Source organism: Paramisgurnus dabryanus, chromosome 16 (genome assembly GCF_030506205.2).
Source record: "Paramisgurnus dabryanus chromosome 16, PD_genome_1.1, whole genome shotgun sequence".
Taxonomy (NCBI): domain Eukaryota; kingdom Metazoa; phylum Chordata; class Actinopteri; order Cypriniformes; family Cobitidae; genus Paramisgurnus; species Paramisgurnus dabryanus.
This window is the reverse complement of record NC_133352.1, coordinates 16,211,554-16,227,600: the sequence shown is the minus strand read 5'-3', so window position 1 is coordinate 16,227,600 and position 16,047 is coordinate 16,211,554.

Genomic DNA, 16,047 nt, shown 5'->3' with positions numbered 1-16,047 from the left:
TTACTTGTGCAAACAGTATCACACACCACAACACGTACAAAAACGCAGTTTAATTAAAAAAAACAAAACAATAGCACTTTCCTTGAAGCTGTTGCAAAAACATCTGCAAATATATTTGGCCATAGTTGTTTGTTTGTTAGATTTCATTTATAACTGTTCACTTATCTGCTATATTTACCATACTGAAAATTATATGTATAATTTGTCTTTATGAGTTACTTTTCAGCCTGTAACTGAAAAATTAATCAACGTCACCTTTTGTATTGTAATTTGCACCTGTTAATCCTCAAGGCCCAGAGTGATATGAATGTATTAAATTTGCAATTTTGCATCACCTTAGTACACAGCCAGTAATACATAGGCTCATTATCGGTTGATATGCATAAACTGTGAAAGAAAATGTAAGAACAAACTATTTATAATCTCTTTAATTGAAGGAATGAATCCCCAGGAAACAACACTTCTGAAAAACACCGAAAAAAAAAAAAACATATAAGGCACAACACTTTAGAGAGATATACTGAGACACCATTTACATGAAAAATAGACTTTGTGTTTTTGTATCGCAACTGCTTTAGACAGCAGGGTATTTACACTACTTTTTAATTGCCTAATACAGTATCTCTTTTTACATTTCACATGATAAATACTTTATTATACTTCAGTGTTTATCATAATAAACTAAAGTAAAATATATACTGGTTTATTTAAAGTATAAATCAAATCACCAGCACTCCAACTATACACAAACCCTTTGTTTATGACAAAGCATCTTCAAAATGAAATGAAAAGTGAGCAATAAATCATGACATCTCTCAATACACATTGTCTGGGCTAAATTACACAATGTAACATAACCTCTGTAGTCACAGTGTTTGTGTATGTAAAATATCCACATCGTATGAATAACGATATAGACGTTATCTGAGCTCAACACATGATAATTACTAAACGATCTATCCATGCTGATAAAACACAGATATGATGCAACATTCAATAAAATTGACCTACAACTAAATATACACCTTGATGAAAAAATTAAGCATGTAAAAAGTGCAAGGTTATGTTACTGATTCAATCAGAGAATATCTCTTGATTTCTTTAAACAAACGCTCTCTATTAATCTTATATGAGGGCTTTGTGATTTACAAATATTTCCGACTAAGCTACCTGCCCCCATGTTGTTGCCATGGATATGAAGAGGTGTAAACAAAAGAACAGATGGTTGAAAGCATGTAGGTGTAGAGAGCAGTCTGTGATGTTTCCCAACTATGTTAAGTGAAATAATTCATCTAACTTGCAGTAATTTGATCTGGATGTCTGCCAAAAGCAAAGTGCTTTACTGATTTGGATTATTTTACTTAACTTACTCAAAACTATTGCTTAAGCTGCTGCTCATTGCTTTCTTCACTTCTTATATCCATACATCCTTTTTGGGAACGTTAATATAATTTATGGAAAGTTCATCAAGCCTGCACCGAAAAATGCTTTATAGCATTTTTACAGGAGTAAAGTTCCTAAAAACAATAACACTGTAAAATTTTTTTTGTAATTATGCAGCTGGTTGCCAGTAAATTACTGTAGAGGATATAAAGAATGAAAATGTTTCATGTTCATTTAGTTTTAAACAAACTGTTGCCAGTAAATAACATACATTTAAAATCTACAGTAAGTTACTGGCAGCTAGTTGCCAGTAAAACCTAGTAATACTGTAATTTCTACAGATTTTTTTTACAGTGATAGTGTTTTTAAACCTTACCATTTTTAAATATTAAAGTATAATAAAGTATTTACCCCTGTTTATCAATTCACTATAGCTAATACTACAGAATAATACCACATTAACATAGTGCAGAAATTACTATAATATAGTACACTATACTCCAGTTTACTACAAGTATGCTGGTGAATTGTTAATTAAATACTGCTAATGTTAAATTGTTCAGTAAGTATAATTAACAATAAAACAATAACAATAACTTTATAATATATATTATAATAATGTTTAATCTATGGATAATGTGTATCTACTTACAGAACTTGTAGGACATGCTGTTTATTTTGTATACTTTTTGGGATGCCTTTGATTTGTCCAGCACTTATAAACGATTTCAGCAGCAACAACAAAAACAAAAGCTTTTGTGAACTAAACGCAACTTCCGGTAGACTCCACATAGAATCATCAACAGTAAGTTAGTTTATTTCTGATAACCAGGGAAATAAATTTACGTTACAAGTAAATTACCTTCGTTCATATGTTATAGCTATGCATCTGTGTAAATGAATGTATACAATGTTTCCTTCAGGTCCTTGAATTCTTGCCTGGTCTCTGCACAGTTGTGATCCATGCTCGTCGTCTCCCCTTGTTTTTAGCAAACCAAAATATTAATTTTCGAAAATGTATAATTGGTATTTGTTTTAGAGGTCATTTAGTCACAAGCCAGACCGGAAGTTCCCTTTGATTCGGGCGCGTGAGCGCGCGTGCGGCCGATGGTCTGCTTGTTTATCAGTCTGGCTGTTAACTAAATTGACATCTTTGTGGAAAATTAAAAACGTTTCCTTTTTCAAAAGACAAGGGGAGACAGTGAGCAAGGATCACCGCTGTGCGGATTTGGCAGACAGGCAAGAATATCTGTAACTTACCTCACAATATATTACGTTAATTGGTTGCGCATTAACGTTCAACTAACATTAACAAACATTGTAAATGCTATAAAATTGCATTATTAATGCTTAGCTAAAGTTAGCTAATCCATTAACTATAGTGTTAATGAATGAAATTATTGTAAAGAGCTCCCAACATATCACTCCTATTAAGATCATCTCGTGCCTTGTTTATTTTCTTCAACAGTCATTTAGGGATTAATACTACTGTCAAAACTAGACATTTTAATAGGTTTACTTTGGTGCTTGCTTGGTAAAAATTATGTAAATGATGATGTCCTGTTGGTTAAAGAAACTATCAGTTGTCTTATCTATTTATCAGTGACTCATTTGCCTCATTTGAGGCTGTATCAACTGCAGCTGAGCAATTACCATGTGTTTAGAGGGTGAGAACATACAGTACCTCAGTCAGGCTATAAACAGTGTCATTCTGCAATGCTGTATGTGTTTTAATTACAAGAATTCATAAAATGATCTGAATAACTGCGCAAGTGGTAAACAACGCGTGCTGTTAGTATTTACGTTGTCATAATAAAAACAAAAACACAGACTTTATGTAATGTATCTATTTATCAATCCTCACAATGATTCAGCAGCCATACTTTATGATTTATTGCTTATGTAAGAGATATGATGGACATAGGCCATTATAAAAATGTTGTTCATCCTCGCTGATGGGCCATCATTTGATGACAGGATAATAATTTGGTATGTGGGTGGGTATGCTGAAACTGGGGTTTGTTTAGACTTGAGAAGGGGAAAGTACATATTAGCGAGATTTGAATTTATTGTGTAATGTACAGTACAGTACAGTAGGTAGGGCTTTAATATATTGCTTTCAACCAACTTCTCTCTCTGGAACTTTTTTGGGGGGATAGATTTGCTACATGAAATTGCTGCGTCTGATGATACCATGACAAGAAGCCGTGTGATTTACAACACAAATGATATGATAATTATAGGTTGGCAACTTTCAGGGGCTAGTTAGCCAGTTTTATAGACTGGAAGAGCTTGTTTCCTCTGCTGCCACCTGTTTGGTCTGCACCGATTGGCTGCAGGGCACTTGAGAAAAGGAAAGCAGCCTCCCAATTATAGGGTACTGCCAGTCAAGTCTAGAAGAATAATTGATTGGCTTTTGTGAATCAGCGTCAGGAGCTTTTATTAATGCACAATGACTGTTGCCGATCCAAAATCCACGGGGCTAAACTCATACATTCAGTGGTTACGTTGATCATTCGACGCAAATTGCTTTTGATTTTGCAAGACAAAGTGCATTCGGAAAAATATTTTGATTGGCTAGGCCTTTTTGTGTACACAAAACAGACAGTGAAAGATTTCTGTTTGGATTACAAATATTTAAATTGTTGCAGACAAGCTGCTTTGCTTTATTTGTGTGTCTGCGTGTTTGTAAAACACACAGACAGAGTAATTACACAGCAACATCAGTTAATAGGGTGCTGAATGGACAGGAACAGCAAGCTTTTCAAAAGAAATAATAGCAATCATTCGTTTGCAATGCGTCTTTAGAGATATAAATCTTGTCTTTCACATGTCAGAGGAAATACGCAGGACAAAAGCTCTGAATGATAATTACTGTTTGCTCGCCAAAATCATTTTTATAATTAAAGAGCACTTATTGTCTGATTCACAATTTTACATTTCCTTTGGTGTGTGTGTATTAGTACATTTTAACGATATGCAAAAGGTACAAACCCCAAAGAAAACAAAGACTTGAGTTATCGTCTCCAACGTAAATCTCTTTTCTTGGACTACAACAAACACACAGATTGTAGGAAACAGTTTACTTCCTGTGATTGGTGATGTAGTAAAAACCGACATTATAATAATTCCTCTCGCTTAGGACTCATAGCTTGTAAGTTAACTCCTGTTAGTGTGAACGAATCTTTCAAACATGGTAAGGAGTGTCACGTTTCCGGCTGACGTCAGAGGTAATCAGGCCAATCACAACATACAGATTAGCTGGCCAATCAGGGACACAGCGCTTTTCAAATTCATTCATTTCAGGAAGAGAGTGAAATATGGAGCTACAAAAATGTACGGTATGAGAAAACAATGTGTTGTTTAACCATAAACCATGCAAACACATTGTATTAATTAGTAAAATTGTTTTTTAGCAATGAAATAGGTGCTCTTTAAGCTTAACATCATTCCCTTTCTAATGAAAACCACACTCTTAAAAAGCTGGGCTATATTAAAAAGGAACTAATCCAGTCGTTTAGGTTTTAATTTAACCTATGCTGGGTGGTTTCAACCCAAAATCCTGGGTTGTTTTAACACATTGTAGGGTCAAATATAAAAATGTTGTGGGTATTTTAACCCAACGGCTTTGTTTGTCCCTTTTGACCCAAACGCTGGGTAAAAAATTACCCAGCATTTTGTGTGGGTTATTGAGTGTAGTTATAGTACAAGGAAAGACTGGTAAATTTTGTACACTATAAAATGCTGGGCTATTTTCAACCCAGTGTTGTTGAGTCAAAAACGGATGAACCCAGTCGGTTGGGTTGTAACTTAACCTATGCTGGGTTGTTTTAACCAAAATGCTAGGTTGATTTACCCCTTATTTGGCCATATATGAATATTTTGTGGGTTAATTTAACCCAACGCCTGTTTTTTTCCCTTTTTGAACCAACGCTGGGTTGGAAATAATAAAGCATTTTTTGGAGTGTAAGCCCTTAGGTGGCATCACCCACCTTGAAATATTAGTAGTCTATACACCACTTCAATCTGATTTGATGAGGGAGGGGTATTTATAAAGTTCTGATCTATTTTATAACATCACTGAAATATATTTGTATCAATTTGATTCGGTTCCATTCAATTTAATTTGATTTAATTTAATTCATTTCATTTTAAATTTATTTATATAGCACCTTTCATGCTCTTGCATTGTTGCATAGCAGCTTTATATGATGAAAAAAAAAGAAAGAAATATGTGTATCATACAGTACCTATGTGTTTGCTGCATTTTTTGTGCTTTTTATAACTATCTTTGTTTCAAGAAAGCAAAATCCATCAAGCAAATTCAGTGCATGATTCTTTGTGAACAGATTGAGGCACTTAGACGTGTGTTAAAAGGGAAAAAACAGACCGAGCAGATGACTTTGACAGACAGCTGATAGAGAGTGACACTTATAGCTTTTGCATGGCTTTCACACAGACCTGTGATTAATTAAGTTAATAGCCTTGAAGCCAAAGATGCATTGTGCATGCTTAATGTGCTTAAAAATACCATAATTCTACAGTATCGTACGATAGTGGTGATTAATAAACATTGATGAGAGTATTTCTTTCCCTGCCAACGCCTCTCTTTCTAGCTCAGCTATAAATCTGACGTGCGTCCCTATTGGCACTCACCAGACAGCGCGAATCAACACCCGACAGCAGGTTTTCTCCAATGTGATCACGCATCCCCTATTTGTGTTCTAGCACATTACTATTTAAGGGGCTCAGTCTGGTTCTTAGTGCTGAACTATGATGAAAAACGTCTCTTCGGCGTCACGGGTATCCGGTTGGTGTGCCTACTTTTATCAATTCCTATATTTATAGATGACACTACAGTGACTGACCAGCAAACTGAGATGTTTACATAGCATGAATTGCTCACAGTTAATCTGTTGGTCTAATGATGGATTATGGACTACTAGACCATAGAGCCAATGCCCATGAGCCTTCACTGCAGGCCTGTCAACTGGCCCAACACCTACAAGATATTTGACCCTATGCAAAACCCTCTATGTGCGTCATACATGTTAGCTTATAAATTATTAGCATTTTGTATTAGACTAATAATTTTTTCTGCCTACAAATTGGTATTTCTGAATGGCCTGAGGCTGGGATTAAGCAGATTTGAAGTGACAGTATTTGATGAACGTATACAATGTGCCAAGAGCATTCAGTTAGTATCATTATCTCATTTTTTTGTTTATTTAGTAATGATATTTGTGTAACAACATAAATATAGAGTTAACTGTACATGACAGGATGATATGGTAAACATACAGTGTACATTGACTGCATAATAAGATTACATCATTATTTTAACATAAAGTTACTTTTGATGTTTAGCTGAAAAAATGGGTTGGCATGAGGATGAGTAAATTATTTAATTGCACTCAAAATAACTTAAAATAGCATCTTTAATGTCTTATGCTGGGGACTTGGGCTGTTCCATTGACATTAATACGCATGCAAATGCAAACACAAAAAATCGTATTTCGTAGTTTGGTAAACTTTGACTTGCAGTTTCATATCATGTGAAGCACCTGAATACATTACAGTGTGCTAGTTGAAAACTGAAAATAACAGTATCTTATTTTGTCCCATAATAATAAAAGCAACAATGACAGTACAACAAAAAGCCCATTGGAATATATGCCTTTTGAATAAAAACAACACTTTAGTGTGTGATATCATATGTAGTTGCTGTCCATATACGCAAAGGGTTTACGTAGAAATTTCACATGCTAAAAGTCGACCTTGCTAGTGCGACCACGACATTACTGTGTGTAAAATGCATAGACTAGATGGACGTAGTGTCCGTGACGTCACCCATAGGTTTCTGAAGATCGTTTTTGAAGCCAATAGTAGGCGTTGCCTGCCGTCGCCATCTTGGCCGTGCGTCACTGCGCATCACTCACGGATATCCGAAAATGGGTAAAGAGGCGGGACGTTGGTGAAACTGAGGTGGCTGGTTGCTGAAACCACACCCGCCTAGCTTGATTCTAGTGACAGCAGTGGATGTTCAACCTTCATTCAAGTGGCCACGCCCTTAATTATGCAGAACTTTAAGGCTTAATATAATTTAAACGGATGAGTTACAAAAAAAATCACCCCCCTCACAGTTGTCACGAAGGGCAAAATTAGCTATATAGACCAAAAACTATTGTTGTACCAGGCTGTAAACATATTTTTTTGCTCTAAAGCTAGGCATTTTAACATGCGGTTCTTTGGGGATTGACTTCCTTTTGGTCCAGGCTCTAGTGGCCATTCAGTGAATTGCAGTTGAAGTCACTTCCGTATTGACTTCATCAGAGAGATCGATAGGTTGCCCCTTTACATACTTTTTTTGCATATTTGGGAAGTAATCCTTTTTTTAAATGTCTATTTTAACATCTTACATGCAGGCGTCCTCCATCCAGGATCTTATCCATCATTTCTTGTGTTGTCACATAGATTGGATTCAGGGGTTCTGCGAACAGTTTTCTGCAAAGTAGGGCGGTCTGACTGCTGGCTTGTGCCAATTACTGTAAAACAAAGAGATACTTCTATTGCGTTGTGTTAGACGCACACCTTGATGCTGACTTGCCTTTATCTGTACGTTAAAGGCCTGCTGAGATTATAGCTTAGGGTTTATAGCCACATATTGCAATGGAAGTGGAAAATGTGTGGTCCCTCTATGACAAAGCGGATGAAGCACAAACTATGAATGGCATTAGCCTCAAGTGGGTATTCAAAGTGTTAAACTCAGAGCTATCGTGTGAGAGACTTTTGAGTATCTAACACTTGTTTCACAACGCACCCTAATTGCTGCTTTAAGCAGCACAGAAGAACGTTTTAATATCAGGCCTCGGGTTAAGACTACGTTCCACTACGCTTCATGAAAAGACATGGCATTTCCCTATTACCTGCTGCGTCTTGAATGTCGCAGTAAAATTCCAAATCATGCTTTTTAACAAGCTGCAGTTAGCTTGTTTTGTCTAGTGAAAATAAGGCTTAAACATAGTAATTCAAGGGAGAAACTGAGATAGGCAGGGTGGGCATCAAGTAAATTTAGCCTCAAATGGAGTCTTAACATGAAGAGGGGAAGTGAATGAGATGAGGTTGTTCTGTAAATGCTACTTTTTTAATTTTGTAATTACCCGGGTGTCTCAGTCAGCTCACTACTGTAGCACCCTTAAATCACGTACATAAGTTCAGGCACTGTAAATTTCACTGCACACTGGGACACTGATGACTTATTGTCCTGTGACTTGTCCTGCTACGTAAAGCGATACTCCAGCCAATAATAAAAATTACCCCATGATTTACTCACCCTCAAGCCATCCGAGACACATATGTCAATCATCTTTCTGACAAACACAATTTAAGTTTGTTTTAGAAAATGTCCAGGCTCTTCCAAGCTTTATGCTGGTAGAAAACTTTGAAGCTCAAAAAAGTGCATCCATCCTTCACAGAAGTAATCCACACATCTTAAGGGGTTAATAAAGGCCTTCTGAGAGTATACATATTTAAAACTTTATAAACTGTCCTTATAAAATCAGAGCTTTGGTTTGTCTCTTTTTTTTCAGATTTCTTCCAGCTATTTAGGGTTAGGAAAAACCAATAAATATAATAACCAAATATTTTTCTTTGAACATGAAGCATTGTTATTGTCCACTTTTGTGTACAACAGGTTCTAGTTACACAGAATTAAGTATTATGGTGCAAACAACAAAAATGTGGTGGTCTAATGCTGCATTCCAGAGCCCATCCAAACCATTGGGACATGGGACTAAGGGCGCACTCACACTATCCAAACCAAACCGCGCTCGGGCGCGTTTGACCCCCAAAGCCTGGTTTGTTTGACTAGTGTGATCGCTCTGTTCCGTGCCCGGGCGCGGATTGTTTAATCGCGTCGCGGCCGGGTTGCAGAGGTGGGCCGGAGCGCGGTTCACTTGGGCTCAGGCGCGGAAGGCTGTGGTGTGAGCGCAATCGCGCCTGAGCGCGATTCAAAAGGTGAAGACGTCAGTTGCGCGCCCACCCACCTTCATCTGCCTCCGTAAAAACCTTTTGATGCGTGCAGCGGGGTTACGTTAATGTCCGAGCTGCACACGTGACAGATCAACTAAGCAATATGATGACATGTGAGAGGGCTGTCTGTAATCGCGCACCAAACGACTCAGAATTTAAAAAAAAACACGGACTTAACATTACGGTGGGTTCCAGTGTTAAGAGAGAGCTTTACTTCCTGCTTTTTCAAAACAATCGCATCTTAATGACGAAAGCGCGCCGGACTCGGATCGATAAGAAGTACAGTGGTGCACCTGGGGGAGTAGGGAGGGGTGACAATCGCGCTGGGGCATGGTTTGGTTTGGTTTGGATAATGTGAGTGCGCCCTAATCCTTCCTGAAGTGTACTAGTTCCTACTTCAAAGCGTTCCAGGCAATTGAAGTGGAACGTAAACAGAAAACATGGACGACCGCTGCGCTAAGCTTCATGCTAACAGATAACAACGACAATTTCACGTCATAATATAAAAAACAAGTTGTGTTCAAATTACAGTGTCTAAAAAAAACCAACAAGCAGAGAAGAACAGTTTATTGCCTATTCATTGAAGCTTTACTTCTTACGACGCAAGACTCCATGGGCGCCGCCATTATCCTCCGACTTAATTTTGCAAAGTCGGAGTAGGTCGAACTTAGCCTGGTCCAACCAGACTCTCGTACCTTCATTTCATTTGTACAGAGAGTCTGGCCACGCTTCATTGCAAAGCGTTACTTCCATTAAGGAGGGTCCTCTATTGAAGTTTAAAACTATTGGATCTGCCATAGGCGATCGCTCACGTGTGGTCATGACGTATATCATGCGCCGAAACCGGCCGGAAACAAAAAGTCAGAATAATCAAAACAACAAAACTTAGCAATCCTGGTTCTTGCTCCGGCTTTAACTTCTGTATATTCGGCAGCTTTGCAACAACGGACCGAATAGCTTTTCTCATGTCTTTCTCTGCTGCCATTGCTGAACTACAACTCAAACTGACACATGACCTTAACGTCATCGTTCTTAGCCACATCTCTTTGTTCGCTGATTGGACCTGCAGATTTTTGCAGGAGAAAACAAAACTCTACAGAGCAGTCCCAGACGTAGTACTAAAGCTAAATGAAAATTAAGCGGAAGCACGTAGGAGGGCAGAGCCAGGCTAGGTCGAAACTCCCCCGAGTTTGCCAGTAGGAGGTTCCACTTCGACAGGCATTCCAGTGCACTTTTCCTACAAACGTCCCACTGGTTTGTATGGGCTCTGGAACGCAGCATTAGGGGCGGTTCACATTTTAACTCGAGGCGGTGCGGACGCGTCTGGAAATAACAAGCGTGTCGCACCACGTGCGCGTTGTGGCTGCGTCGCTTCCATTATGAGCGCACTACATTTGAAATAACAAACTTAAGCGTGCAAAAGACGTGAAATGTGAATCGCCCCTTAGGGGGCTAAAATAACTAGCTTCCAGTTATGGCCAATGCACATTCTCCAAAGATTATTAGCGTAGGATGTAGCATACGATGCAGAGGCACAGAGGAGACACCAAAACAAAATGCCAGCTATGAATTAGAATCTGACCCAAGGATTAAACAAAAAAAAAGCTGGAGGATTTCGATATAAGACCAGAGGATAATTATCCTTATTTGTAGCTAAAACAACTCATAATGCACGGTTCTTGCGAGAGTCTATTCTCACCAGATCTTACCACATCCCTGGTGAATTCGCATTGGCCACTACCAGAAGTCAGTTCTGGTAGTTTATAAAGTTTTAAATATTACAAATTACTTTGGAAGGCCTTTACTATCCCAGCCGTATGGATTACTTCATGAAGGATGGATGCACTTTTTGGGCTTGAAATTCATGGTCCCTGTTATAAAGCTTGGAAGAGCCAGGGCATTTTTTTTAATAACTCAAATTGTGTTTGTCTAAAAAATGACGGACATGTGTATCTTGGATGGCTTGAGGGGAGTAAATTATAGGGTAAGTTTAATTTTTCACTGAACTATCCCAGCAAACATAGGTCGGACGGCAACGTCGTCTCCCCGGCCAAAAGGGTTGCCGCAGGACGGCACAGATGTTGTATATTGGTCCGAAATCAACGTCATCTCCCCGTTCAAAATTAGTCGCGGCTGGACGGCACAAATGCACAACATGTCCTAAAATGCATTTATCTACGCTTTTATACATTTTTATATGTCTATATTTGTTTGAGGTTGCGTGTATTCAAAATTTTATGTACGGGTTTTATATATTAACGTCCAGAAGAGGACATTTTTAGATGTGCACGGACCGTGCAGAAAAGACGTGTGATTCACGGTCAGATGACGTCAAAGATGTCGGTTGGATTTTCATTTCATTTTTCAACAATGACGGTACGTGACGGAGGGACGTATTTTCAACAGTAATCGGACTTCCAAATATTTGCTGGGATCCCTTTAAGGTTGTGAAACGTCTCTATTTATAAATTTATCAACAACAGGCAGAAATTGTTTCTCTTTAACCTTTTTTTTATGACAAACACTTTGATTATGTTACATATCCATTTAACATTTCAGATAAATGTTTCAATAAAATTTAAACAAGATTATGTTCTTTACAGAGTGCTTTTTGTTCCATTTCAAGTCCCATTTCATGATGCTTATTGAGCTAGTTTGTGTGATTTTAGTTGGAGCGCTTCAAATTGATGCTAGCTGCTGTTTGTGTTGCATTGTGGGATTTTATAAAACAAGAACATTTTAGTGCACTTGAACTATTTTGCGATTGAGACGGCCATTAAAATGTCAGACTCCCTGATCAGTGCCCTGACTACTGAACAAGTGATGCACCACACTTCTGGCTCTGTGGGATGCTTGATTCTGATTGGTCAGGTGCTGTGGTAAAATTGTATTTTTTATTGACTGCTTAGCTGTACTGTGTGCCCCTGGCAATCAGTATGGTACACTATGCAGGATTGGTGTATCTCATATCACGCTGCCTTTTTCTTTTTTCATATGATAAATTAATTAAAACCTTAATTCATTAAAATAATATTTTTTAGCTATGCATCTTGTCTTAATAGAAATAAACATTACATTACATTACATATATGCATTTACATATATGCTAATGCAATGCTCTACCACAGAGGTATACAGGAGCACAAATGTGGCTTGTTTTGAAGGAGGGGTTTGACCCAAAGATTTGGCTCTGAGCTAAGTTTGCTTTTTGATGTAAACTGTTAAAATGTCCAAGGCAACTAACCTCTTTAATGTATCTAATAACACAATAATTACAGATGATTAATTGCCTTTACTAAATAATAGCATAATAAAGCAAGAGCAAGACTGTCATCAAAGAGAAATTTGCATTATGGTATAATTTTACCATCTCTTTTCAAAGGTGAGAACGTTTACTCCAGTGCCGCTAATTAATTTTCTCCCAAACAGGATGGTTTTATTCAAATGAGCCAATCCCTTCATTAGCACACCTGTGCTCTGCTCCCTCATTAAAATTGGATTCCTGTAAATTTTTACATCCGCAGACAGTGGCTCTGTTACCAAATATTGAGCAAGGTAGCACTGTGTTAATTAATGTTATAACGAGTCGGTGAGTCAACGAGGACTGATTTGCATAACCTGTGCAAAAACAAAACCTGCAGATGAATATTCTCTCTGTGCGATTGTCGGAGGTCTGTGGCATTGTGTTATTTTCTACCCTCAGGCCCAATAGCACGCCTGCTGCCACCATGTGGATTAAACCATATTGGGGTAAATATATCAAAGAAACGCTAGTTCATTAACATACAGTTCATAAGTCACACACATTGTCAGATATGATGAAAGTCTTGTGTCAGCGGCTTCAGCTATACACCTTTGTATTGCATGTAACACAGCTTGTAATATCCACGCGGCAATCCATTGACATAAGCATGTCTGTCTTTGAATAAAAGAACTACTTTACTTTAATGTTCTTACAGCCTCTCACATACTTTCAATCTAAATCACTTGAAATTGTATTTATTTACCAATTAGTCATGTCCCATGATCCAGTCATTACATAAACCCTTTCAGGATGACACAAGACTTCATGTCAGGGTTTATGTAAAGGATTATATACAGGAAGGAGGTATTGAAGAGGTTTATTATATATGACAGATAAAAGAGCCGACTATACTATATAGCAGGAGTGTTGCTACATATGATAATTTGGGTCAATGACTGGTACATTATTCTTTGTAACAAGCACGCACCTGTTCAGATACATTGAGCATTTTCTTAAAACTTTAATTGTGATTACATCTTAGATTCCTGCGGCAATCTCCTTTGTTTGCTCTAATAGGCCTCAGACCAGTGGGTACTGTTTAAATTAGCCATTTGGACATGGGTTATTTATTGGTTATTTGTTTAAAAATGGACTGCGGCAAAGAGCAGGTTTCTTCCTTGCCTTCAAATTGTCTTTTGTGTGCGTCTCCCGGGTGCACTCATGCATGCCAAGTGGAGGGTGGCACCCACATCCTGCAAATTAGCAGGGCGATTTCCATCCAAAAGTTTGGACAGCTCACATCAAGCGTTACACGCAGGACTAAAGAGGACGGCCATGATCACTGTGGTTGGGCCAGAGGCTATTCCTGCAATTCAAAACAGTTGACTTAGTTATTACAGCTAGGGATTACCCAAATAATTTTACCATGCTCTGTTAGGTTTAGCTCATGTAACACGGGGTCGGGATTGGCTGCGGGCCGTCTTGTTTATTTAACGTGCATTGTGCTTGCACAGGGGTTTGGTAAGGTGTGCTGCGAGGCCCGGCTGTTTTTACTGCCGTTGACGGAGTGGTGCGGTAGAGTTGACAACAGCATTAGCAAAGAAAGCACTTGGATCATTATAGTGACCTTGTCATACCATCAAAGCAAAAACACAAAACAGAAGAAAGCGCTCGCTCGGCGTATTTAGCATCAGACGTGCGGTTAAAAAGACTTTTGGCAGGGAATGATTCATCATATGCTCGTGTTAATGAGAAAGTACGACTCTGCCACGTTTGCCCACGAAGTTGGTCGCACAGAATCTTGGCACCAAACCGCCGGTGTGTGACGGAGTTAAATAAATGCACTTAAAGTTGCAATCGTAAACATATGCACCACAGTCTGTTGTGTTATTTTCCGGCACGCTAATCACCAAAAAGCAAATTTAGTGCGTCCTGCCTGTAAAAATTCTGGAAAGACTTCACAGTTAATAATTCATAAGCACTTGCTAATCTCACTGTAGGAGTCTAATTAACGCATCATTAAAAGCATAATTCTGATAATTATAATTTCTCACGTTTTAAATGGGAGCGCCACAAAACCGAGCAAAGCGGGGAAGGGTGTCTGTTCACCCAATTTACTCAGTGAACCAGATGCCAGAAACAGAAGTGGGGTGCACGAGAGAGGAGCCCCAAATTAGGCCGCAAATAATAGCTGGTGCACCCCCGTCTAAAGTAGTTAGATCACGATGCATTCGCCTCCGCTGAAGTGATAATCCCACCAAACACAATGTTGACTCGTGTTACTTAATGTTTAGTGTAATCTGATAATTAAAGATGACTTAAATAATATATCTGAAGATCTGATTAACAAAGTCACACCACAACTGTAAAGAAAAGGCTAATGCATTTCATCGGGGGAATATTTTTATGCAGAACCGCCAGTGTATTTGCGGGAAATTATTGGTGTAAATGATGGCGCCTTGCAGTTCAGCCTTCTTTTATTATGTCATCAGAAGGTGTGTCGGTGTGAGAAAGACCCCAGATGTTCTCCGCACGGCTGCCGTCCAAATCAATTATTCAACCCTCAGCATGATTTCAATTCTCCTGCACTCGTCGGAGGTGCGAATAGGTAAACATCACTTTATTCCGCTTTTCCCTTATGATGCAGCGCTGCATAAAATGAGACGCAGGGCATATATATAGACGCTGGTGGTGTTGTTGCCTTACCGCCCTACCAATTGGGGTTAAATGTGCCACTGATTTCCCTAATGAAACGCCACACATTCACAAGCCCGTTACAGATGTGCAGCCTTGTTGATGCTTTCTGGAAGTAAATGATTGGATTCTTCCTCCTCATGCTGTTTGATGGAGTGATTAGATCAAATATCCACCTTTTAAAGTGTCTGAAAGTCTGTTGAACTTGCGCACCTGTGTTGGGGCTTGATGAGACTTCACGTGATTACACCTGGAAGACTCTTTTTGAATAAAGATTCTTTGTATTTGCTTTCGCACCTGCACGAGATCGGTAGGTGAGAGCTTTACCACCTCAGGTGTGGAAAGGATGTCGACTTCTTTTGTGTGTGTGAATGCGCCTGTTGTTGCGTGTGTTGATATGGCTTTGTTTCACATTACATGTTTGTGGCACTTTCCATTTTGACTGCAGAAGTGTAACCCTGAAGTCACAAACTGGGTTTAAAAAAATAAGGATGAGACAAAGAACAGATTTTAAACTTTTTAGTGAGGCCTAATTGATTTTTAGATCATGATTTTGATGGGGTCATATTATGTTTTTGTTCTCTGTAATATTGGTAAAGACTTTGATCGTATGCTTACGTTTTGCATGAAAATGAGCAACAGAGCGGAGTGCTTTCTCTGCCTATACTCACACACTGGCTCAAGGTTTGCATTCG